At 49.7% G+C, this 26075-nt stretch overlaps 1 protein-coding gene across 4 annotated transcripts in view; it reads right to left on the bottom strand.

Moving 5' to 3' along the window:
* Positions 1-26075, bottom strand: part of CDCA2 (cell division cycle associated 2) — a 70383-nt gene that overhangs the window by 41203 nt on the left and 3105 nt on the right. The gene's annotated exons all lie outside the window — the stretch shown is intronic.

Below are 26075 nucleotides of genomic sequence, written 5' to 3'. Positions count from 1 at the left end.
CAACACTGATTTCCTCGCAATGCTTCCGGTAGAGTAAAGCTACCTTAAGCACTGCATTCACAGCCAATGGTGCTCGATGTACCAATGTTTTAATACACTTCCTGGAGATGATGTGTTGCTTGTGAGTGGCTCTACCTGTGCGATTGGGTGTATGCATACACAAAGTGGCCGCTCGCTAAGACAATGGTGGGCGTGCTTATGCCTTGGCAAGTGATCGCTTCCCGTGGCGTCACTTTGACAAATTTGCATACGCATCTAGCGAGCATATGCAGATAGCGAATGGGTCTGAACCAGGCCCTGAATGCGAAGATATATGTCATCTAATAGAGACTGTGGTAAATGCCTGTTCAATGTGTTACACTATAAAGCATATCATGGCATGACTATGTTCGTGTTCAAAAACGTGACACCCCAACTTCCTATGTTCTGCAATACTGTACAGCAGAGGTGGCCAGACTTTTACATTCGGTAATCTACTTTTAAAGCTAAAAACCTTTCCTGATCTACAGAGTTTAAAATAAGGGGAGTAGCATGCAAAAAGGGGGCGTGCAAGGGACATGGGGTCTATTCTAGCGAAATCACAGAGTTTCCCCAATTCAAATTACGCCACACAGCAGCACAATCTTATCCACATTACACTGCATAGTAGTGTCCCTTATTCACGTTACAACACACAGTAGTGCCCCTTATACACAAAGCCCACTGTAGTAGTGCCTCTTATGCAACGCCCCCTGTAGTAATGCCCTTTATGTAATGTCCCCGTGGGTAGTAGTGCCCCCTGTATTAGAGGCTGTTATGCAATGCCCCCTGTAGTTGTGCCCATTATGCAGTACTCATTGTAGTAGTGCCCCCTGTAGTAGTGCCCTTTATGCAATGCCTCCTGTAGTTGTGCCCATTATGCAGTGCCCCCTCCCAGTGTAGAACAGACCCCTGTGCAGTACTTACCTGACTTCATGCTGGGCACTGCTCCCGCTGTCACTCCCGTTGCCGCTGACTGCAGGATCTAACCAGATCCAGCAGGCGCGCAGGCTCCTCACATCGCGGGTGACGTTATCCGAGCACTGCGTCACTGGGAATGCTGGCCTCTGAAGCGATCAGACAGGTATTGCCAGTTGCTGCAGGCAAGTTGGTTGCGAGCTACCGGTAGATCGCGATCAACGTTTTGGCCAGGCCAGCTCTAGAGATAAGCAGGTGTTGAGGTGGCTCACCTCTTCTTCACAGCAGCATACCCCATAGCCGGCAGAGGAACATGTGTAGTCGCTGCTCCTGGCTTGTGCGGGCAAGGGTTGGAGGATCGCCGCTGGTATTTGAGTGGGAGTTCAATGCTGTTGTGTGACTGAAAAGTAGAGATGGATATCGGAAGCTGATGGTTAACCATCAATTTTCCTGATTCGATTAAATTGCAGGTATTCGATGATTGGCAGCTATCAGATGCAGCTTTCCGGTGTCTATCTGTTGGCTAGCTGAGCCCGGAAGTGGTGCCCGCAGCTCAGATAAAGTGAGCATGCGCAAAGCTCTGAATGCTTCTGCGCATAGTAAAACTATTGATGGTTATACCACTAAATGGTTGCAATGCGATGGTTAGTAGATTTGATGTTGGAAACTCGCAACTATTCAATGCTGGGCTTCTGATGTCAATCTCTACTGGGAAGCACCTCCCAGGGCTCAGTTATGTCTGGGCGTCTGGCCCTTTGCCATGCCCATCTCACCATGTGCGGTGGCTTCCAGACTGTCATTGGTGTCTGAGAGGCCACAGCTCTGAAGTGGTGCATGGCACAGTTCATCAGTCAAAAGAGGGGCAGGGACCCTGCCAAAACAGCCCAGCAGGAACACAACATCTCTCAGTCGCTATGCCACTAGTGGTTCAATGAGAGTAACTAGGTCCTACACAGGAACTGGCACATTAGCTAAGGGGCGTAAAGACAAAACCAGGAGCTCATTCTCTATGAAAAAGCATCTGATTGAGGGCGAAACATGTCAAAGGTTGCTTCCAGACTTACCTGCTTTATGAGCACTTGCTTAATCAGGTGCTGGGCATTGGCCACCACTACTATTGCTGTTGGGAAAGGTGAGCTGCACTTTTATGCAAAGTACCATTGGAGGACATGAGGCAGCTAACACACCGATTACCTACTACCAGTGCACACATCAGCTGAGAAGTGTGTGGTAAAAGGGCCACCTCCAACAGACGGATTTGAGAAAGGCGAGCCCCCGGTGCAGGCCAATTACGACCAGCGGATGGGTCTGCTTTGGAATACAGATTATAAAGACATCTGCTGCACTCATTATTAGGCCGGGAAGAGAAAGCAGCACCACATCGGTGAGGTGACGGAGGATGGACTTTCAGCCTGCAGACTCTCCCAGTGCACTTTTTGCCCGGCACAGGGACATCTGCATCCCAATAGCTCTGATACAGCTTGTCGCTTGGGGGAACTTGGGATAAGTACCTTTTTTGCACATAGATCCAGTGCATCACCTGTCCATCCTGGGACTTGCAGTTCCACAAGGCTGAATTCCTTAAAGTTGATCTTGCAAGCCTCATTTATATTTATATCAATCCAATGAGATTAATGTGAAGTTTTACTATACTATTGAGAGGTTATTAGTTTTTATATGAATACAGATGATATTGTCCATGTTGATTCTTTAGCTACTGTACATTAATATATTTCTATATATTGTGTCTTGGCTTACCTTCCATACCTGGAGTCTACACACTCATTTTTAATCTTGTTATTCGCACTGATCCATTGGACATAGATTGGATGGAATATTGTGGTTGAATTGTGTCACCTATTCAACATTTAGGAACTAGCGGCTTATTAGTTATTACATTTAAAATGATTTATAATATCACATACTGGAGACTTTATAATACCCTTTAATAGCGCCAAGGAATTCTTTGGTTTCTGTATGTCCTGTGTGACTGGATCATACAGCTCACAAAGAACCGCTACAATCTATCTGGACCAATATGCAATGCGTAGCACCCATCCTTGTGCATCACTGCCCACTTCCCTATAGAGTGCAAGTTTACGAGCAGGGTCCTCTTACCGCCATGTCTGTCTGTTATTACCCAGTCTTATTTTATTACTGCTAGTTACCAATTGTAAAGCACAACAGAATATGCTGCGCTATAGAAGTAAATGATATTAATAATGATAGATATAAAATGAATTATCCGCGCTGATTATATATATGTAGCAGCTCAGTTACAGATAATGGTTAATAGAACGAGCGCAGTGAGTGAAAAGGTTCGATTTATGTTTTACTAGCCCTATGTCAGAATGTTGCAAAAAATTAAAATATAAATAAGATACAAATATAATGTTGCAAAAAATTTGAATATGAATACAAATAAAGATAGATACAAGATAGATTAAAAATGTTTAAAAGCACAATAAATGCACAAAAAAAATGAAAAGTAAGGTATATGCTGCATGAGTTATGTTTATAGCCCTTTTGAAGGGTTAAAAGAGAGTCCCGGTCTGTAATGACTCGTCATCCATAGCCGCGAGTGATTACACCAGTCAGACTCACGCCGGAACAATCTCAAAGGCAGCACTATTGAGAAGACCCGCTACACACCACCGGATGCCAGGAGGTGAGACAGGGCCAGTTTAGTAGGGATAGCTCGACCCCCCAGTAATTGCGCTCCGAAGGGGTCTTTACTCTCAGACGATAGACCGGGACTCTCTTTTAACCCTTCAAAAGGGCTATAAACATAATACTCATGCAGCATATACCTTACTTTTCATTTTTTGTGCATGCATTGCGTTTTTAAACATTTTTAACAATCTTGTATCTATCTTTATTTGTATTAATAATGATGCATATAGTACACTGCCCTCTGTATACGACATACTCATGATGCATATAGTACACTGCCCTCTGTATATGACATACTCATAATGCATATAGTACACTGCCCTCTGTATACGACACACACTCATAGATAGATAATAGAGAGATACACAGATGTACCAGAGGCAGCACTAGGTATAGGATAACAAGCGATATGGTAAGAACTTACCTTTGTTATCTCTGTTTCTACGAGGTCCTTAGGGTCCACAGGGCCTTCACCTTGGAGTATAGGTAGGCTGGGCAACCAGTCCGGGCACCACACAGTTAAATTCCTTGAGCCTCCCAGGATGCAGCAGTGTCCCCTCCTATACCCCGCCCCCCCGGCCAAGGCACCTTCAGTTACGTTACCAAGCCAGAGGAGGAGAAAATAGAAAGGAGAAAGTCCGGTACACACAAGAATTCCCTACTACTCAGACAAGAGACACAGAAAACTGGCGACCAGAACAAGACCCTTCTGAAGCACAGGGCGGGTGCCCTCTGTACCCTAAGGATTTCATAGAAAAAGAGATAAAGGTAAGTTCTTACCATATCTCTTGTTTTCTACTTCAGGGTCCTTAGGGCCTTCACCTTGGGGATGTCCCAAAGCAGTACCCTTCAAGGGCAGGGACTCTCCTGTGTAGAAAGGAGAATTAGCCGCCCAAAGGAAGCATCCTGAGAGGCGAAGGTATCTAAAGCATAATACCTCACAAAGTTCTGAACCGTAGACCACGTGGCCGCCTTACATAACTGAACAGCCGAGGTGCCACGCCGAGCTGCCCACGAGGGACTTCGTAGAATGAGCAGTGACCGAGGGCGGAACAGGAATGCCCTCATGAACATAGGCCTCGGAAATCGCCAAACAAATCCAACGGGCCAAAGTTTGCTTATTGGCCGGCCAACCTTTTTTGCGAAAACCGTATAACACAAACAAACAATCCGATTTCCGGAAAGAACAGGTGCGCTCCACATAAATGCAAAGAGTGCGAGCCACATCCAACGTGGCCTCACCCGCAGACAAACCAGGAGAGTGAAAGGCCGGGACAATGATCTCCTCAATGTGGAAACTGGATACCACCTTATGGAGAAAACCAGGGCGAGTCCTAAGAACCGCCCTATCTTGATGAAAAATAAAATAAGGGGGGGATGAAAGAGCCCCCGAATCCGTCACTCTTCTGGCAGATGCAAAAGCCAGAAGAAAAAAAGACTTTAGCCATAAGCCATTTGAGGTCCACTGAGCCCAGTGGTTCAAATGGGGGACCCTGAAGAGCCTACAGCACCACCGCCAAAGGGGGGCTGAATGCAAAGAACCCCTTGTATAAAGGTGCGGACATCAGCCAGAGGAGCAATCCAACGCTGAAACCACACCGACAAGGCAGACACCTGCACCTTCAAAGAAGCAAGGCGCAGACCCTTATCCAAGATCGAGATTCTGCGATCCCGCAGGCAGGTGCGAATCCTTGCCTGTAACACGGAGATCTTTTCCTCCGTCAGAAAGATCCGCTGTTGCAGAGTGCCCAGTAGAGCTCCGAGATGAAGCATCCTCTGAGATGGTGTTAGGGGTCGTCCAGTTGATCAACCATCCGTGATTCTGCAACACTTGTATAGTTAGTTGCAGGAGATGGTGAAGTACCTCTGGAGATCCTGCCAGAAGTAGCAGATTGTCCAGGTAAGGTAGGAGGCGTACCCCCTGCAGGCGCAGGTGTGCCGCCGTTAACGCCATGACCTTGGTAAACACCATCGGGGCTGTAGAAAGGCCAAACGGTAAAGACAAACTGATAATGCTACCGCAAATCGGAGAAAGTGCTGATGAGAGACCGCTATTGGGACATGAAGGTAGGCATCCTGGATGTCCAGAGACACCATACAGTCCCCAGGTTCCATAGCCAAGATAATGGAACGCAGGGTCTCCATTGTGAACAGAGACACCCTCAAATATTTGTTCAGAGCCTTCAAGTTGAGGATAGGATTGTATGATCCATTCGGTTTTTGCACCAGGAAGAGCTTGGAGTAATAACCCATCCCCCTCTGGGGTAGCGGGACCGGCACAATAACCTCCTCCTGGAGCATGGATTGTACAATCTTGTGAATTTCCAGAGCCTTCTCTGGATTTGAATGAAGATCCGTGGAAAAAAATTGATGGGGAGGTCTTTTCCGAAAGGAGAGGGCATACCCGTGAGAGACGACTTCCCTTACCCAAGTGTCCGAGGTGGTCTGAGACCAACACTGAGCGAACTGAAGAAGTCGGCCTCCCACCTTGGGGTCCCCCAAGAGGAGGCCCGCCCCATCAGGCTGTGGGCTTGTCGTCAGGCTTGGTAGTCGGATGTCTGGTGCTCAAAGCCGGTTTCCTAGGCTTAGAGGGATTCTTGCGCCCTGATGAACTCCAGAAGGATTGGGCCTTTGACTTATCCAGAAGCGGATAGGACCGAAAGGACGACGCCCCTGACCCCGAGGTGGACGGAGCCGAAGGCAAGCATGCAGAATTTGTCGCTGCCAGCGTGTCCACAATCTTATCCAGAGCCGGCCCAAACAGTACCTGTCCATTGTACGGAAGACATTCCAGGCCCCTCTTGGAATCCGCATCTGCTCTGCAAGATCTGAGCCACAAGGAGCGACGCGCAGACACCGCTGCCGTAGAAATCCTGGAATTAAGTAAACTTACATCCAATGCTGCCTCATTTATATAAGTAGCCGAATCACTGAGGTTGCCTATCAGAATGATCTGCTTGCTGGTAGCCCCGGAAGAAAGAGGCTTCCAAGGCATCGGCCCATTTTTCCATGGCCCTAGCAACCCAGCGCACTGCCATTGCAGGTCTGGCGACCCCTCCAGCGAGAGAATAAATAGATTTCAGACATACCTCCACCTTGCGGTCCGTAGGATCCTTTAGAGAAGACATCGACGGCGTAGGCAGAGTCGCACTCTTCACTAACAGTGTCACGTGGGAATCCACCTGAGGAGACTCCCATTTTGAAAAATAATTGTCAGCAAAAGGGTATGCAGAAGCCAAACATTTTTGCGGCTGAAACCTTTTACCAGGAGCCTTCCACGCTTCCTCTAGGTGATGAACTAACTGACCAGATAAAGGAAACACAGCATTAGTGTTCTTAACACTCTTGAAACAAGCATGCGTAAGCTCAGTATCTGCAGAAGTCTTGTCCTCAATCACGATGATCTCCTGGACCGCCCGTATAAGTCCCGGGATATATATAGACGACTTAGCTTTAGTCTCCCTGGCGGGAGCTTCAGTGTCAGACAAATATAGGATTTCCCCATCATCTGAGGTAACATCATCCTCGTCATACTGAGGCTAGGATGACAATAATGGCCTTTTCGCGTGCATGAGCGGGGATTCCTCCGTGAGGAAATTAACAGCCTTAGGAAAATTGTCCACCCAACTAGGGGCAGGGGACACCTGAGGTGCAGGTAACAGCTGACTCTGTCCCACTACCATCTGACCTGGGCTCCCCTGAGAAGGGCCCGGTACCATCGGCTGCTGTGTGAACCCCATAGAGGGGTACACAAGTGGAGTCGATAGCCGTCCTGCCAGGATAGACACAGCTTGAGCCAGGTTTTTCGTCCAAGGAGGCTCTTGCGGCAAACAGGCCTGAGAAGGGCTAAGAAGCATACATGTAGTACATAGGCCCCCTCTCTCTGCCTCTTCCTCCCCAATACTGCTGCCTTACATCTAATGCAAGAATATAAGGCAGGTGCAGCAAGCTGCACAGGTTCGTCATCACCTGACATGATAAACGGTAAATAGACACAATGTATGCGACACCAAACACAGACTTGGTCTAAACACAATATATCCCACCCCTAACTATGAGGGTCAATTTTCTGGGAGAGGAAAAACAGGGATAGCTAAAATGGCTGACAGTAATAGAAAAGAGACACATCCAGCAGCACTCAGCAGACAGTGTCTATCAGCGCTTCTAGTCAACTATCCAGGCACTGGACCTGGTAGGACCGCGCTGTTACCTGCACCTCTCAGTCCAGAGGGAGAGGTATGCAGGAGGGGGACCTGGCTCCACCGCTGTCTGAAGCTCTTGGTCTTAAAATGGCCACCGGAGCTCAGTCAAGAGGAGGAGCCCAGCAAAGAGTGCACTTCTGGCGCTCAGCAGCGGGGGAGGAGCTGTCTGTAAACAGGGAAAGCATCCTCCCCCGGCCTGCAATTAACCCCTTGCGTGGAACACCCGACTCCGTCCGAGCACCGACGAAACTGAAGGTGCCTTGGCCAGGGTATAGGAGGGGAGCCTGCTGCATCCTGGGAGGCTCAAGGAATTTAACTGTGTGGTGCCCGGACTGGATGCCCAGCCTACCTATACCCCAAGGTGAAGGCCCTGTGGACCCTAAGGACCCTGAAGTAGAAATATATACAAATAGAGATATACAGATATACCAGTATAATCAGAGGCCGCACTATGTATAGGATATATATACCAGTACAACCAGAGGCCGCACTATGTATAGGATAGATAGAGATAGATAGATATATAGCGTTCCCGCTAGGCTGTTTTAGCGGGGCGCGGCGCCCTACCTTCCTTCTGGAGGGCAAAAAGCACCCTGCCCTAACAGCCTGCAGGAGCCGTTCTCACCCGCGGGACACAGTGTCCCGCGGATGGACAAACATGCGGTGATCCGGTCACCACCGGAGAATAGACGCCGGGCGCATGCGCCCGGCATCTATTCTCCCTTTCTGCAGTGCTTGGGGGCTGCCCGGCATGTCCGTAAGCACCGGGCACGCCCCCAAGTATGACGAAAAGGGGACGCGTCTTATAGACACGCCCCCTTTTCATAACCACGCCCCCTTTTCGGGCGCGCGCACAAGATTGCCCTCTCTAGCTCCGGCGCCATGCCTATATATATATTAGTGTTCACTCCGGTGGCAGGCAGGGCGCGGGAGCTAGATAGGGCAACCATGTGTGCGCGTCCGAATAGGGGGCGTGGTCACGAAAAGGGGGCATGTTTACAAGACGCATCCCTTTTTTGTCATACTTGGGGGCGTTCCCGGCACTTACGGACACGCCGGTAAGCCCCCAAGCGCTGCAGGAAGAGAGAATAGATGCCGGGCGCATGCGCACGGCGTCTATTCTCTGGCGGTGACCGGGTCACCGCACATTTTTCCACCCGCGGGACACTGCGTCCCGCGGGTGAAGATGGGCACCCGCAGGCAGTGAGGGCAGGGTGCTTTTTGCCCTCTAGAAGGAGGGCAGGGCGCCGCGCCCCGCTAAAACAGCCTAGCGGGAACGCTACATATACATACACACAGGTTGAGTCTCCCATATCCAAATATTCCGGATTACGGAATATTTTTAGTATGACTGAGAAAGTGAAAGTTTTGCTTTCTGATGGTTCAATGTACACAAAATCATTAAAATACAGTATACAATAACCTTTAGGCTGTGTGTATAAGGTGTATATGAAACATAAGTAAGTTTCATGTATGTACACAAACTTTTTTTGATGCTCAAAATTATTAAAAATATTGTATAAAAAGACCTGCAGGCTGGGTGTATAAGGTGTATATAACACATAATTGCATTCTGTGTTTAGATTTCGGTCCCATACCCAAGGTATTTCATTATAGTATGCAAATATTCCAAAATACGGAATATTCCGATATCCAAAACACCCCTGGTCCCAAGCATTTTGGATATGGGAAACTCAACATACATACATATATACCAGTATAACCAGAGACCGCACTATGCATTGGATAGATATATATATATATACACACACACATACACACACACACAGTCAGGTCCATAAATATTGGGACATTGACAGAATTTTCATATTTTGGCCTCTATTCACCACCACAATGGCTTTGAAATGAAACAAACAAGATGTACTTTAACTGCAAACTTTCAGATTTAATTTGAGGGTAATTACATCCAAATCAGGTGAACGGTGTAGGAATTACAACGGTTTCTATATGTGCCTCCCACTTTTTAAGGGGCCAAAAGTAATGGGACAAACTAAACAATCCTAAATCTAACTTTCACTTTTTAATACTTTGTTGCAAATCCTTTGCAGGCAATTACAGCCTGAAGTCTGGAACGCATAGACATCACCAGACGCTGGGTTTCATCCCTGGTGATGCTCTGCCAGGCCTCTACTGCAAATGTCTTCAGTTCCTACTTGTTCTTGGTGCATCCCTTCAGTTTTGTCTTCATCAAGTGAAATGCACGCTCAATCGGATTCAGGTCAGGGGATTGACTTGGCCATTGCATAACATTCCACTTTCTAGCCTTAAAAAACTCTTTGGTTGCTTTTGCAGTATGCTTCGGGTCATTGTCCATCTGCACTATGAAGCACTGTCCAATGAGTTCTGAAGCATTTGACTGAATATGAGCATATAATATTGCCCGAAACACTTCAGAATTCATTCTGCTGCTTTTGTCAGCAGTCACATCATCAATAAATACAAGGGAACCAGTTCCATTGGCAGCCATACATGCCCACGCCATGACACTACCACCACCATGCTTCACTGATGAGGTGGTATGTTTTGGATCATGAGCAGTTCCTTTCCTTCTCTTCTCATCACTCTGGTACAAGTTGATCTTTGTCTCATCTGTCAATAGGATGTTGTTCCAGAACTGTAATGGCTTTTTTAGATGTTGTTTGGCAAACTCTAATCTGGTCTTCCTGTTTTTGTGGCTCACATCTTGGTTTACATCTTGTGGTGAACCCTCTATATTCACTCTTGTGAAGTCTTCTCTTGATTGTTGACTTTGACACATATACATCTACCTCCTGGAGAGTGTTCTTGATTTGGCCAACTGTTGTGAAGGGGTTTTTCTTCACCAGGGAAATAATTCTTCTGTCATCCACCACAGTTGTTTTCCGTGGTCTTCCGGGTCTTTTGGTGTTGCTGAGCTCTCCGGTGCATTCTTTCTTTTTATGAATGTTCTAAACAGTTGATTTGGCCACACCTAATGTTTTTACTATGTCTCTGATGGGTTTGTTTTGATTTTTCAGCCTAATGATGGCTTGCTTCACTGATAGTGACAGCTCTTTGGATCTCTTTTGGATTACTTTTGGCCCCTTAAAAGTGGGAGGCACATATTGAAACTGTTGTAATTCCTACACCGTTCACCCGATTTGGATATAATCACCCTCTGAAATCTGAAAGTCTGCAGTTTTAAGCACATCTTGTTTGTTTCATTTCAAAACCATTGTGGTGGTGAATAGAGGCCCAAATCTGAAAATTCTGTCAATGTCCCAATATTTATGGACCTAACTCTGTGTGTGTGTGTGTGTGTGTGTGTGTGTGTGTGTGTGTGTGTGTGTGTGTGTGTGTGTGTGTGTGTGTGTATGTATATATATATATATACACACACACATACATACATACCAGTACAGCCAGAGGCCGCACTATGTATAGGATAAAAAACAAGAGTAATATGGTAAGAACTTACCTTTGTTACCTCTGTTTCTACGAAGTCCATAGGGTCCACAGGGTTGACCTTGGGGTATAGCTGAATCTGGATCCACGGGCACCACGCAGTTAAAGCTTTCACTGCTCCCAGGATGCACTTGGGTCCGTCCTCTATACCCCTCCCCCGAGCCACAGGCACCTCAGGTGGTAAGCAGCCAAGGCCGGAGGAGGAGACTAAACAGAGAGAAGGAAGACTGGAACACACAAGAAACCATACTCACAGAAATGGGAGACGGAAAACCGGTGACCAGCCACATAGCCCATTTGAAGCCAGGTGCGTCAGTGCGGGCGCCCCGTGGACCCTGTGGACTTCGTAGAAACAGAGATAACAAAAGGTAAGTTCTTACCATATCTCTTGTTTTCTACTTCAGGGTCCATAGGGGTCCACAGGGTTGACCTTGGGGTTGTCCCAAAGCAGTTCAACTAAGGGCGGGGACGCTCCTGAGCAGAAAGGAGAATCCTGCGCCCGAAGGATGCATCCTGAGAGGCAAAGGTGTCAAACGCATAAAACCTCAAAAATGTCTGAATTGAAGACCAAGTGGCTGCCTTGCACAGCTGAACAGCGGAGGCACCACGTCTAGCAGCCCAAGAAGGACCCACAGACCGAGTGGAATGAGCCTTAACAGAGGCCGGAACAGGTAAACGTTCCTGTAAGCCTAGCGGGAACGCTATTATAGTTTTAGCGGGGCGCGGCGCCCTGCCCTCCTTCTGGAGGGCAAAAAGCAGCCTGCCCTCCAGGTGGAGGGCAAAAAGCGCCCTGCCCTAACAGCCTGCGGGACCCGGCATCTATTCTCCCTTTCTGCAGCGCTTGGGGGCTGCCCGGCATGTCCGTAAGCGCCGGGCACGCTCCCAAGTATGACGAAAAGGGGACGCTTCTTATAGACACGCCCCCTTTTCATAACCACGCCCCCTTTTCGGGCGGGCGCGCGCCTTGGTCGCGCGCACAAAATTGCCCTCTCTAGCTCCGGCGCCCTGCCTGCCCACGGAGCTAGAGGGAACACTATATAAGCCTCCCTAATAACAGAACAAAGCCAACGGGCTAATGTTTGTTTGTTGGCAGGCCAACCCCTCTTATGAAAACCAAAGAGGCAAACAAGGAATCGGACTTTCTTACAGAAGCCGTCCGATCAACATAAACTCTGAGAGCACGGACAACGTCCAACGAAGCCTCACCAGCTGTAAGATCAGGAGATTGAAAAGCTGGTACCACAAGTTCCTGATTGATGTGGAACTTAGAGACTACTTTAGGCAAAAACTCAGGACGAGTGAAGCACAGCCCTGTCCTGGTGAAAAATTAGGAAAGGGGGACTACAGGAAAGTGCCCCCAACTCGGATATCCTCCTGGCCGAAGCAATTGCCAGGAGAAACACAGTTTTCAGTGTTAACCACTTGAGGTCAACGGACTCAAGAGGCTCAAAGGGAGGTCCCTGCAGGACCCGAAGAACCACCGCCAAGTCCCATGGAGCCACTGGAGGCACAAAGGGAGGTTGAATTCTAAGAACACCTTTTAAAAAGGTGTGATCATCAGGCAGTGTAGCGATCCGACGTTGGAACCATACAGACAGAGCCGATACATGAACCTTCAGGGAAGCAAGACGTAAGCCCAGGTCAAGACCTGACTGCAGAAATGCCAAAATCCTAGAAACCCTGAACACCTGCGGATCAAAGTTTCTGGACTCACACCACTGAAAGTAAGTGTGCCACACTCTGTGGTAAATCCGTGCAGAGGCAGGCTTACGCGCTACCACTGTGGTAGCGTTGTCCGATTGCACTTGAACTGCTCTTCCGTGAAGAACAGTGCCTGACGACAGTAGAGCACGGTACACTGTCCGCAGCTCTAGAACGTTTATGGGAAGGACGGCTTCCTCCGCCAACCAACGGCCCTGAAGAGACAACGAGCCGGTCACTGCCCCCCAACCCCGGAGACTGGCATCTGTCGTAAGCAGAACCCAGTCCGGGATCCAAAAGGGGCGACCCTGGATGAGATGAGCTGACTGAAGCCACCACGCCAGAGACCGGCGCACATCCGGGGACAAGACCAGCATCTGAGAACGGATCCGGTGAGATAACCCGTTCCACTCTGAAAGAATCTGCCCCTGCAGGGGCCTGGAATGGAACTGGGCAAACTCCACCATGTCGAATGTCGACACCATGGACCCCAGGACTCTCATTGCCGAATGGACCGACACCCTGCCACTGCTCAGGCAACTGTGTATCCTCAGTTGTAGGGAAGATACCTTTTCCGGAGTCAAGAAAATCCTTTGTTGACAAGAATCCAGAAGTGCTCCCAGATGGACCATCCGTTGTGATGGGATCAGAGATGACTTCTTCCAATTTATCAACCACCCGTGTGCTTGAAGACAAGCAATGGTCAGGTGGAGATGTCGAAGAAGCACCTCTGGGGAGCTTGCCAGCAGCAGAAGATCGTCCAGGTACGGCAGCAGCCGTATACCCTGACCCCGAAGGTGGGCAGCCATAACTGCCATCACCTTGGTGAACACCCTCGGAGCCGTGGAAAGGCCGAAAGGCAACGCCCGAAACTGGTAGTAATGGTCCAGGATAGCAAACCTCAGATACCGCTGATGTGCCGGTGCTATGGGCACATGGAGATAGGCGTCCTGGATATCGAGGGAGACCATGTAATCCCCGGGTTCCATCGCCAGAATGATGGAACGTAACGTTTCCATCCTGAACTTGGGAACTCTGAGGTATGTGTTCAGAGACTTCAAATTCAGGGTAGGGCGATGAGAACCATTGGGTTTCTGCACCAGAAACAGAGTAGAATAATACCCCGTCCCGTGCTGAGACTGCGGAACGGGAACAATGACCCCTGCTTGTAGCAAGGATTCTATAGCTACCTGAATCTGGACAGCTATGGTCTTGTCCAGAGAAGGACTCGTGCAGAAAAACAGGTGGGGCGGCCTGAACTGAAAAGACAGTGCGTACCCCTGAGAGACTACTTCTCGAACCCAGGCATCCGTGGTGGTATTGCGCCAACACTGGGCGAATTGGAAAAGTCAGCCTCCCACTCTGGGGTCCCCCAGAGAGAGGCCCGTCCCATCAAGCAGCAGGTTATCCTCCTGCTTGGAAGAAGGGTCGCCGAGCACTCCATGCCTGCTTCTTGGGCTTGGGTGCAGCGTTGGTCACCGAATGTCTTGGGAAGGACTGACCCTTGGCCTTACCCTGAACCCGAAAGGACCGAAAAGCAGAGCTCCTCACTTTAGCCAGCGCAGAGGCGGAAGGGAGGAAAGCCGACTTGGACTTAGCCAAGGTATCAACTATCTTGTCCAAATCTGGACCAAATAGCAATTCTCCATTAAAAGGCAAGGCCTCTAGACCCTTTTTAGAGTCTGCATCAGCCCTCCAGGGCCTCAGGCACAGGGACCGCCGAGCAGACAGTTGCAGCCGAAACCCTAGAAGTTAGCAGGCTGGCATCCAAAGACGCTTCCCCAATATAGGAAGCCGCATCCCTCATCTGTCCCACTATCTCTGGATATCTGGAGCATCGTCAGTAAAGGTATCCTCCAAGGCATTGGCACAGTTCTCAATGGCTTTAGCCACCCTGGGACGGGCGAGCCACCGCCCCGGAAAGAGTAAATGGACTTCAGACAAGTCTCCACCTTCCTGTCCGTGGGATCCTTTAAAGAGGAAATAGACGGCAATGGCAGCGTGGCGCTTTTGATCAAGCGGCTGACGTGCGAATCCACCGCCGGCGGAGTCTCCCATTTCCTGCAATGAGCTTCAGGAAAAGGATAATTTGACGCCAACCTCTTCTGAGGCAGAAACCTCTTACTGGGTAATTGCCAGGCCGCCGCCATATGATCCGTTAATTGATCAGACAGGGGAAACACATTCGAAGTTACCTTGGCTTTTTTAAAATTAGGGAACTTCGACCTAGGAGCCGGCGCATCATCCTCTATATGGAGGATAGCCCGCACCGCCCTAACTAATGCTGGAACATTAATGGAGAACTTAGCCTCCACCTCCTGCCCCATGGCATCAGAGTCAGAGTCCTCATGGATCTCTCCGTCATCTGAGGACACTTCCGAGTCCGACAACTGCGCAGCCAGTGAACTCACGACAGGACGATTGGACGTCCTTGGTGGCACATCACTTTGCAACATCGACTGAAACGCCGAGGATGAGACCGCCAGACTCCGTACAGAGCTGGAGAGAACATCCACCCAAGGTGGAGGAGCCGTCTGAGGAAAACTCTGAAAAGGCACCACAGACTGCTGCATCACAGGAGGAGACTGGACATACACAGGCAGTCCAGAATAAGGACCCACAGTCTGGGCCCCGGGGGGAGACTGCAATATTTGCGGAATACCCGGGGAACAGGGGATGGTGGGCTGGGGCAACGCCCTAGAAGGGTCCGTTGATGGGACCGATAACCGGTCCGCAATGGACGCCAGCACCTGTGAAAACATCGCCCAAGGAGGGTCCTGTGATACAGGGGGTTTAGAGGGGCCCGGTACCAGCTAGCACCGCCCGCACAGACCATCCTGAGATAAATCCTCCCCATCAATTCCAGCAGCACAGCGTCTGCAGGAAAACAACACAGGAGCCACGGAGTGCTCAGTCCCCTCATCAGACATGATACCGTAAATACACAAAAAATACGTATCACCAGAGGAATAACGGTGTTAACGCCCACGCACTCACCAGTATGCAACACAAACAGCCCAGATATGGTACTGTGTAGCACACAACAGTATGCGACTGACCCTGCAAATACGTGATTTATATAAGTGAGGGTATCAGAAAAACGCCCTTCCCCCACACACCTGCCGGGCCGTAGGAGAAGGAAAGGGATAGGTATAAGCTGACAGTAAGTAGAAATAAGTCACAGACAGGCAGCACTAGCAATAGTCACATACAATGCAGAAAAGTTATACTCACGGCACCTTCCGCTACAATCAACCACCCAGATTCAGTGTCTGGGAGGGCTATAGCGCTGTGTACACTGTCCTTTAGCAGGGGAGAGGTACGCAGGGGAGAGGTACACAGGGGGACCGGTCCACTTGATACCGCCTGGGAGTCTGCGATGCCTGCCAGTAAAGATGGCCGCCGGAGACCTCAGAGGAGGAGTGGCCGAGAGATAAGAGCAGCTCAGCGACGCCAGACTGCGTGTTGAAAGGCGCGCTGAGCTGAGGAGCCGCTAGACAGGGAAGGCTGCCTCCCCTGGCTAGCATTTAACCCCTGGGTTGCCGGTCCCGCTTCCAGCCTTTCACCCTGGTGGTCTAGCAGACACGCGGGGTATTCCTCTATAGAGGGGGAGCCCGCCGCCGCTGCTAGCGCCTCCGGTCTGTCCCCAGAGACCGGAGGCTTCTGACTGCATAGAAAGTATCCGCGGGCCGCCGCACATGGCGACCCACGGCTTACCTTATCCCCGGCGATCCGGCAGCAATCACAGGGAGTCCCCAGAGCCCGGCTAGTACAGACTCTGGGGTCCCACCGCGATCCCCAGATCTGTACTGGCGTCGCGGCGCCAGCGGGGAGGAGCGGCAGAGTGGACGTCCTAAAGGACAGTCTGATGCTGCCGCTCTGATAGTGTAAAAAAAAAAAAAAGAAGTAAAAAAATTAAAAATTTTCTCTTTAAAATAAAGCTATGGGGCTGTTCCTGCAGCCCCACTGCGACAGGGTGACCAGACCGGCCGGGCACCAACTAAAACTGAGGTGCCTGTGGCTCGGGGGCGGGGTATAGAGGAGGACGGACCCAAGTGCATCCTGGGAGCAGTGAAAGCCTTAACTGCATGGTGCCCGTGGATCCAGATCCAGCTATACCCCAAGGTCAACCCTGTGGACCCTGAAGTAGAAATACATATGTACCAGTACAACCAGAGGCTGCACTATGTATAGGATATATATATATATATATATATATATATATATATATACACTGTCAATTTATCTTTATACCACTGTAGTATCTACCATTGTTTCACACATATACCTTTTATTTTTTTTTATATATTCATACTTTATACTAATTCTCAAGTCTTGCTACTTTAACAGCTCTATACTCCTTATTTGGTTATAATATACTATTGTAGTTGTGCCTTTACATCTTCCAGCACTGTTCTTCCTTTTATCTGATTTTGACCTGTACTGCTCCCTCATCTCACACTCATTACTACTACTGACTTTTTCCCCAACTGCCTCATCTACACGATGTCTCTTCTCTTATACTCCTCCCTCACTCAGCTTCTACATTATTTTCTCCTCTACCACCAGTTTTCACCTCTTTTCTCCATCCATAGTCCCCTCTACGTTCTCCCCCTCCTGTCTCTTCATCACATATAAGTCTCTCAACTGCATCTCCTACAACTCCAGTATTATTCACTACTCTTCCACCATGGTCCTGCTGCACCACCACTAAACCCTGCACCCTCTCTTTTCTCCAAGTTACCTATCCTCCCCCCCCCCCCCCACACCACACTAAACCTCCACCTTACCCACCACCTGCTGTCACCCTTCCTCATTCAGAAGCCAGCCACATAACCCCACACTCCTTATCCCCCTTCTCTAGATCAATATCACCTCCACACTACATCAACCCTAATAATCTCATTCTCCTCTTAACTCTGTCCCTCTCTCCTGTTCCCTCTGGAAAGCCAGTTTTGTCTATAATAAACTGGTTTCCGTTCATGAGCACTTCATCTGCAATGCCTTGATTCTTCTTGCCATCACCAAATCCTGGATATAACCTTTCTGACACCACTGCTGCTGCAAAATTCCTCCATCACTTGGCTTCCTGGCTCTTAATCTTCAAATGGGCCCTCAAGACCCATTTCTTCCTCAATGCTTTCCAGCGCTCATCCACCACTCTATGCTCCCCATCTGTGTCACCCCTGTTTGTCTGACCCTCCCCTCAGAATGTAAGCTCTTGCGAGCAGGGCCCTCTTTCCTCACATGCTTCTTCTTGCCTTACTTTTCCAATGGCACCTAAAACTTGGTTACTGACACCCTGCTGCTTAACTAGGTCTTATGCAGCATTGTTTATAAATCATGTCCTGCATTGTCTGTACTGTTATTAACTGTCTTGTGTGCTCATTTGTTTCTGTACTTTGTAAGGCGCTGCGGAACCCTTGTGGCGCCATATAAATAAAATATGAGATATGGTAAGAACTTACCCTTGTTATCTCTATTTCTACGAAGTCCATAGGGTTCCACAGGATACCTTGGGTATAGGTGTGACGTCAGTCGCAGGGCACCAAAGAGTTAAGCTTTCAGCCTCCCAGGATGCACTAGGTCCCCCTCCTATACCCCGCCCCCGGGCCAAGGCACCTCAGTTAGTTACCAAGCCATAGGCCGGAGGAGGAGAAGGAAGAGAGAGAACAAAGATCTGGACACATACAAGAATCACATTCTCACCAGAGGGAGACGGAAAACTGGTGACCAGAGCAAAGCCCATCTGCAGCACAGGTGCGACAGGGCGGGAGTCCTGTGGAACCCTATGGACTTCGTAGAAATAGAGATAACAAGGGTAAGTTCTTACCATATCTCATATTTTCTACTTCAGGGTCCATAGGGTATCCACAGGATACCTTGGGGATGTCCCAAAGCAGTATCCTTTAAGGGTGGGGACGCTCCTGTGCAGAAAGGAGAATCCGCCGCCCGAAGGAAGCATCCTGAGAGGCGAAGGTGTCAAACCTGTAATACCTCACGAAGGTATGGACAGAAGACCACGTAGCAGCCTTGCAGATCTGAACTGCCGAGGCACCACGTCGAGCTGCCCACGAAGGACCCACAGACCTAGTGGAATGAGCCTTCAGAGAAGGAGGGACCGGTAAGCCTTCATGAAGATAAGCTTCAGAAATAGCCATACGGATCCAGGCTGCCAAAGTTTGCTTTGAAGCAGGCCAACCCTTTTTACGGAAGCCATAGAGGACAAACAAAGTGTCCGACTTCCTAAACGAAGAAGTGCGGTCAACATAAGTCCTTAAGGCCCGCACAACATCCAAAGAGGCCTCACCCACGGAAAGACCCGGTGAGTTAAAGGCCGGAACAACTATTTCCTCGTTAACATGAAACTGGGAAACAACTTTGGGAAGAAACTCGGGCCGAGTGCGGAGCACTGCCCTGTTCCCATGAAAAACCAAGAAAGGGGGTCTACAAGAAAGAGCCCCTAACTCAGAAACACGTCTGGCTGAAGCAACGGCCAGAAGGAAAACAGTCTTAGCTGTTAGCCATTTAATATCCACTGAGCCCAGTGGTTCAAACGGCGGTCCTTGGAGAGCCCTCAGGACCACAGCCAAATCCCAAGGCGCCACAGGTGGAACAAAGGGCGGCTGAATACGGAGAACACCTTGCATAAAGGTGCGCACATCCGGGATTGTAGCAATCCTACGGTGAAACCAGACAGATAGGGCCGAAACCTGTACCTTCAAAGAAGCAAGGCAGAGCTGGAAAACCCCCGGGACCTCAGCATGGCCGTCTCAACAGCCACGCCGTCAAAGACAGCCGAGTCAGGTCCGGGTGAAGACAAGGACCCTGAGACAGAAGGTCCGGTCGTAGCGGCAACCGCAGAGGACTGTCCACGGACAGACCCTGAAGGTCTGAGAACCAGTGCCGTCTGGGCCACGCGGGAGCTATCAACAGGAGCGTCCCTCCTTCCTGTTTGAATTTCCGGATTACCCGTGGAAGAAGGGAGACCGGAGGGAACAGGTATGAGAACCTGAACGTCCACCGGACGGACAGAGCATCCACCAGAGACGCCCCTTCGTCTCTTGTGCGAGACCCGTACACCGGCAACTTGTTGTTGTTGTGCCGGGACGCCATGAGGTCGATTTCTGGAAGACCCCACCTGTCCACCAGTAGTTGAAAAACGTCCGGGTGCAGGGACCATTCCCCCGGATGAACGTCCTGGCGACTTAGAAAGTCCGCCTCCCAATTTAGCACTCCCGGGATGAAGACCGCTGATATGGCCGGAAGATTGCGCTCCGCCCAAACCAGGATCCGAGAGACCTCTACGAGAGCCGCCCGACTGCGAGTTCCTCCTTGCCTGTTTATGTAGGCCACGGTGGTAGCATTGTCCGACTGGACCTGCACCGGGTGACCCTGGAGAAACCGCTGTGCCTGCAGGAGAGCATTGAAGACCGCACGGAGTTCCAAGATATTTATTGGAAGCTCCGCTTCTGTCGGCGTCCACCTGCCCTGGAACAAGTGTGGACCCGAAACTGCTCCCCAGCCCCGAAGACTGGCGTCCGTTGTCAACAGGACCCAATTTGGAACCCAGAACGGACGTCCCTTGTTGAGGTGGGTCGTCTTTAACCACCACGCAAGGGACAGGCGAACCTCCGGGGTGAGCACAATCGTCTGGAACTTCAGAGACTGAGGCAGCCCGTTCCACTTGGACAGGATCAGGTGCTGCAGAGGTCTGGAGTGAAACTGGGCGTATTCCACCATGTCGAACACCGACACCATGGAGCCCAGTAACCTCATCGCCGAGTGTAAGGACACCCGGCGGCTGTGCAGACAACTGCGCACCCTTGACTGTAAAGCAGAGATCTTGTCCTCCGTCACGAAGATCCTTTGCTGTCCCGAGTCCAATAAGGCTCCAAGATGCAGAATCCTCCGAGACGGGAATAGTGTGGACTTCTGCCAGTTGATTAGCCAGCCGTGCCGTTGCAGCAGTGCAATGGTCAGGTCCAAGTGGTGTAACAGGAGCTCTGGAGATCCTGCCACCAATAACAGGTCGTCCAAGTACGGCAACATGCGGACTCCTTGCAGCCGCAGAGAAGCCGCCATGACCGCCATCACCTTGGTGAAAACACGTGGTGCTGTTGCCAGGCCAAAAGGTAACGCCCGAAACTGGAAGTGGTTGCTGCGGATTGCAAACCGAAGGAACTCTTGATGGCGCAAAAGAATAGGGACATGCAGGTAAGCATCCTGTATGTCCAATGACACCATGTAGTCCCCAGCGCCAGAATGATGGACCGTAGGGTCTCCATCCGAAACTTCGGGACCTGCAAAGACTTGTTGAGTGCTTTGAGGTTGAGAATCGGACGATATGACCCATTGGGTTTCTGTACCAAAAATAGATTTGAATAGAAACCCTGGCCCCTCTGGGAGAATGGAACAGGCACTATAACTCCAGCCTGGAGCATAGTGTGCAATACCTTCCGCAGCTCCGTAGCCTTGTTCCGGTCTGATGGTAGACCCGTGGTGAAGAATCGAGCCGGGGGTCTGTGCCGGGAGGAGAGGGCGTACCCGTGGGAGACCACCTCCAGAACCCAAGTGTCTGTCGTAGTGAACGACCAACACCGGGAGAACTGCAGCAGGCGGCCTCCCACCCTGGGATCCCCCAAGGGGAGACCCGGACCGTCAGGCCGCAGGCTTGTCATCTGGCTTGGGGGCCGGACGTCTGGTACTCCATGCTTGTTTCCGGGGCTTGACCGATTTCTTAGGGCCAGCCTGTCGAGGAAACGACTGTGGTTTGGGCCTGCCCTGGGCCCTAGATGACCGAAAGGACGATGGTCCAGAACCAGAAGGAGCAGCGGCCGACGGGAGACAAGCAGATTTGGCTGCCGCCAGCGTGGCAACAATCTTATCCAGATCAGGACCGAAGAGAACTTCTCCGGTAAACGGCAACGCTTCCAGACCTTTCTTGGAATCTGCGTCCGCCTTCCAGGATCGCAGCCACAAGGTGCGACGAGCAGCTACCGCTGCTGAAGAAATTCTAGACACCAGAGTACTAATGTCTAGAGCCGCCTCGTTGATGTAGGTGGCCGAATCACGGAGATTGCCAATCAACTCCGCCTGTTCGGCCGGACAGTCGGATTCAAAAGCAGCCTCTAATGAATCCGCCCAGCGCTCCATCGCTCTGGCAACCCAGCAAATGGCCATAGCCGGCCGTGCTGCCCCCCCTGCAAGGGAATAAGCGGACTTCAGGCAGATTTCTACCTTGCGGTCCGTAGCATCCTTAAGGGAGGACATGGATGGCATCGGCAATGTGGCACTACGGACAAGACGGGTCACGTGAGAATACACCTGTGGAGGGGATTCCCACTTAGCAAAATAATTATCCGCGAACGGATAAGCCACCGCCAGGCGTCTCTGCGGCTGGTATCTTTTGCCAGGTTGTTTCCACGCCTCCTCTAAATGGTCCACCAACTGACCCGAAAGAGGAAAGACTGTGGCATCGCCCTTCACATCTTTGAAAAAGGCATACTTAGATTTAGCCGCTGGGGGAACTTCGTCCTCAATCACCAAGGCTGTGCGGACCGCCCGAATAAGACCAGGAATATATACTTTGGACTTAGCATCAGCGTCCTTAGTATGGAGAGGTTCCTGATCGTAAGGATCCAGAATCTCCCCATCATCAGACGTCCCTTCGTCATCCTCATAAGGAGCGGACAGAGACACCACCGGCCTTTTATGAGGCCACATCACAGACTCCCCTTGCAACACATCCGACAAGTGCTGTACAGAACTCGTCAGGGAGTTAACCCACGCTGGCTCCTGAGAACCCGGGAGCGGGGAAATAGGGAGACTGTGGGGTACCACCAATTGTCGTGGGAACCCCTGCATGGGTGACGACACCACAGACTGCTGGGACAAACCCATCGGAGTAAACGCGGGCTGCAGAGCTAACTGGCCCACTAAAGCTGTTAACGCCTGAGCGAAACAAGCCCAGGGCGGCTCCTGTAGCGGTGCTGTAACCGTAATAGGCCGCGCCATGGACAAACACTGCCGGCAAAGGCCCTCCGCGCTACCCTCCCCCTCCGCTAACGGTACTTTGCACGTGGTACACTGTAGCCGGAGGGGAAAATCACTTTCAGACATGATGGCACCACGTATGTGACCTCTCTCACCAATTAAGTATTAAATAGGCGAGAGACCACCCTGCAGCACAGCACCGCAAGGGCTTTAGCAGAAAGAACAGGGACAGTAATAAAGCTGACAGTTTAGAGAAGAAAAGTTACAGGCAGCGCTAGCACAGTCACATACAATGCAGAGAAATAACAATTCCTGCACTAACAGCGCTGATCACTCAACTACACAGACACAGGGCCTGGTAGGACACAGCGCTGCATACACAGACCTGAGCCACAGCGGAGGAGAGGTATGCGGGGGGACCCAGACCACGATGCTTCCTTCCAGACTTCCAGCAGCGTTCACCATGCGTTGCAGAGAAGATGGCCGCCGAGGAGCAGAGGGAAGCTGGCCTGGGGGAGGAGCGCTGACACAGGACCAGTCAGCACAGTGCAGAGAGGGCTGTGTGCAGCGGGCTGTGAGACAGGGAAGGCGCGCTCCCCTGGCATGCATTTAACCCCTGGGACGCCGCAGCGCTACCGCTCTGCTGCGGTCCGCTGTCCCAGGGGGTAGTGGAAAGCGCAGGTTCAGTACCTGGCTCCACGCTGCAGCCAGTCCCCAGGGAGCCCCCTGCCTGGGGACTCAGGACCATGTGACCAGCGGGGACCCACCGCGGGACCCCGCTGCTTACCTTTGTCCCCCTTGGATCCGGCCATGGTCCGGAACATCTGGGGTCACCGCTAGCTGTGACCCCAGATGCTCACCAGCATCCCCGGATCGGTACCGGCGGGGGTGTAGGGAAGACAACATGGACGTCAGGACTGACTGTCCATGCTGTACATCCAGATGTGCAGCCACAGCTGCACTGAAGAAAGCTTCAGGGGCTCTTCTAGCCCCCACTCCGACAGGTGCACCCGACGCCGGCCGGGCACCAAACTAAACAGAGGTGCCTTGGCCCGGGGGCGGGGTATAGGAGGGGGACCTAGTGCATCCTGGGAGGCTGAAAGCTTAACTCTTTGGTGCCCTGCGACTGACGTCACACCTATACCCAAGGTATCCTGTGGATACCCTATGGACCCTGAAGTAGAAAGGATAATAATAATACATATATACCAATACAACCAGAGGCTGCACTATGTATAGGATATATATACCAGTACAACCAGAGGCCGCACTATGTATAGGATATATATATAGAAATAATACATAAGTACCAGTATAACCAGAGGCCGCACTATGTATAGGGTATATATAGAGATATACCAGTATAACCAGAGACCGCACTATGTATAGGATATATATAGAAATAATACAGATGTACCAGTATAACCAGAAGCCGCACTATGTATAGGGTATATAGAGATAATACATAAGTACCAGTATAACCAGAGACCGCACTATGTATAGAAATAATACAGATGTACCAGTATAACCAGAAGCCGCACTATGTATAGGGTATATTTAGAGATATACCAGTATAACCAGAGACCGCACTATGTATAGGGTATATAGAGATAATACATAAGTACCAGTATAACCAGAGGCCGCACTATGTATAGGATATATATAGAAATAATACAGCTGTACCAGTATAACCAGAGGCCGCACTATGTATAGGGTATATAGAGATAATACATAAGTACCAGTATAACCAGAGGCCGCACTATGTATAGGATATATATAGAAATAATACAGCTGTACCAGTATAACCAGAGGCCGCACTATGTATAGGATATATATAGAAATAATACAGCTGTACCAGTATAACCAGAGGCCGCACTATGTATAGGATATATATAGAAATAATACAGCTGTACCAGTATAACCAGAGGCCGCACTATGTATAGGATATATATAGAAATAATACAGCTGTACCAGTATAACCAGAGACCGCACTATGTATAGGATATATATAGAAATAATACAGATGTACCAGTATAACCAGAAGCCGCACTATGTATAGGGTATATTTAGAGATATACCAGTATAACCAGAGACCGCACTATGTATAGGGTATATAGAGATAATACATAAGTACCAGTATAACCAGAGGCCGCACTATGTATAGGATATATATAGAAATAATACAGCTGTACCAGTATAACCAGAGGCCGCACTATGTATAGGGTATATAGAGATAATACATAAGTACCAGTATAACCAGAGACCGCACTATGTATAGGATATATATAGAAATAATACAGCTGTACCAGTATAACCAGAGGCCGCACTATGTATAGGATATATATAGAAATAATACAGCTGTACCAGTATAACCAGAGGCCGCACTATGTATAGGATATATATAGAAATAATACAGCTGTACCAGTATAACCAGAGGCCGCACTATGTATAGGATATATATAGAAATAATACAGCTGTACCAGTATAACCAGAGGCCGCACTATGTATAGGATATATATAGAAATAATACAGCTGTACCAGTATAACCAGAGGCCGCACTATGTATAGGGTATATTTAGAGATATACCAGTATAACCAGAGACCGCACTATGTATAGGGTATATAGAGATAATACATAAGTACCAGTATAACCAGAGGCCGCACTATGTATAGGATATATATAGAAATAATACAGCTGTACCAGTATAACCAGAGGCCGCACTATGTATAGGGTATATAGAGATAATACATAAGTACCAGTATAACCAGAGACCGCACTATGTATAGGATATATATAGAAATAATACAGCTGTACCAGTATAACCAGAGGCCGCACTATGTATAGGATATATATAGAAATAATACAGCTGTACCAGTATAACCAGAGGCCGCACTATGTATAGGATATATATAGAAATAATACAGCTGTACCAGTATAACCAGAGGCCGCACTATGTATAGGATATATATAGAAATAATACAGCTGTACCAGTATAACCAGAGGCCGCACTATGTATAGGGTATATAGAGATAATACATAAGTACCAGTATAACCAGAGGCCGCACTATGTATAGGATATATATAGAAATAATACAGCTGTACCAGTATAACCAGAGGCCGCA

Source organism: Taudactylus pleione, unplaced genomic scaffold, assembly GCF_031769625.1.
Source record: "Taudactylus pleione unplaced genomic scaffold, aTauple2 ptg000329l, whole genome shotgun sequence".
In the NCBI taxonomy this organism is placed as follows: domain Eukaryota; kingdom Metazoa; phylum Chordata; class Amphibia; order Anura; family Myobatrachidae; genus Taudactylus; species Taudactylus pleione.
This window is presented reverse-complemented; position numbering and strand designations above follow the sequence as displayed.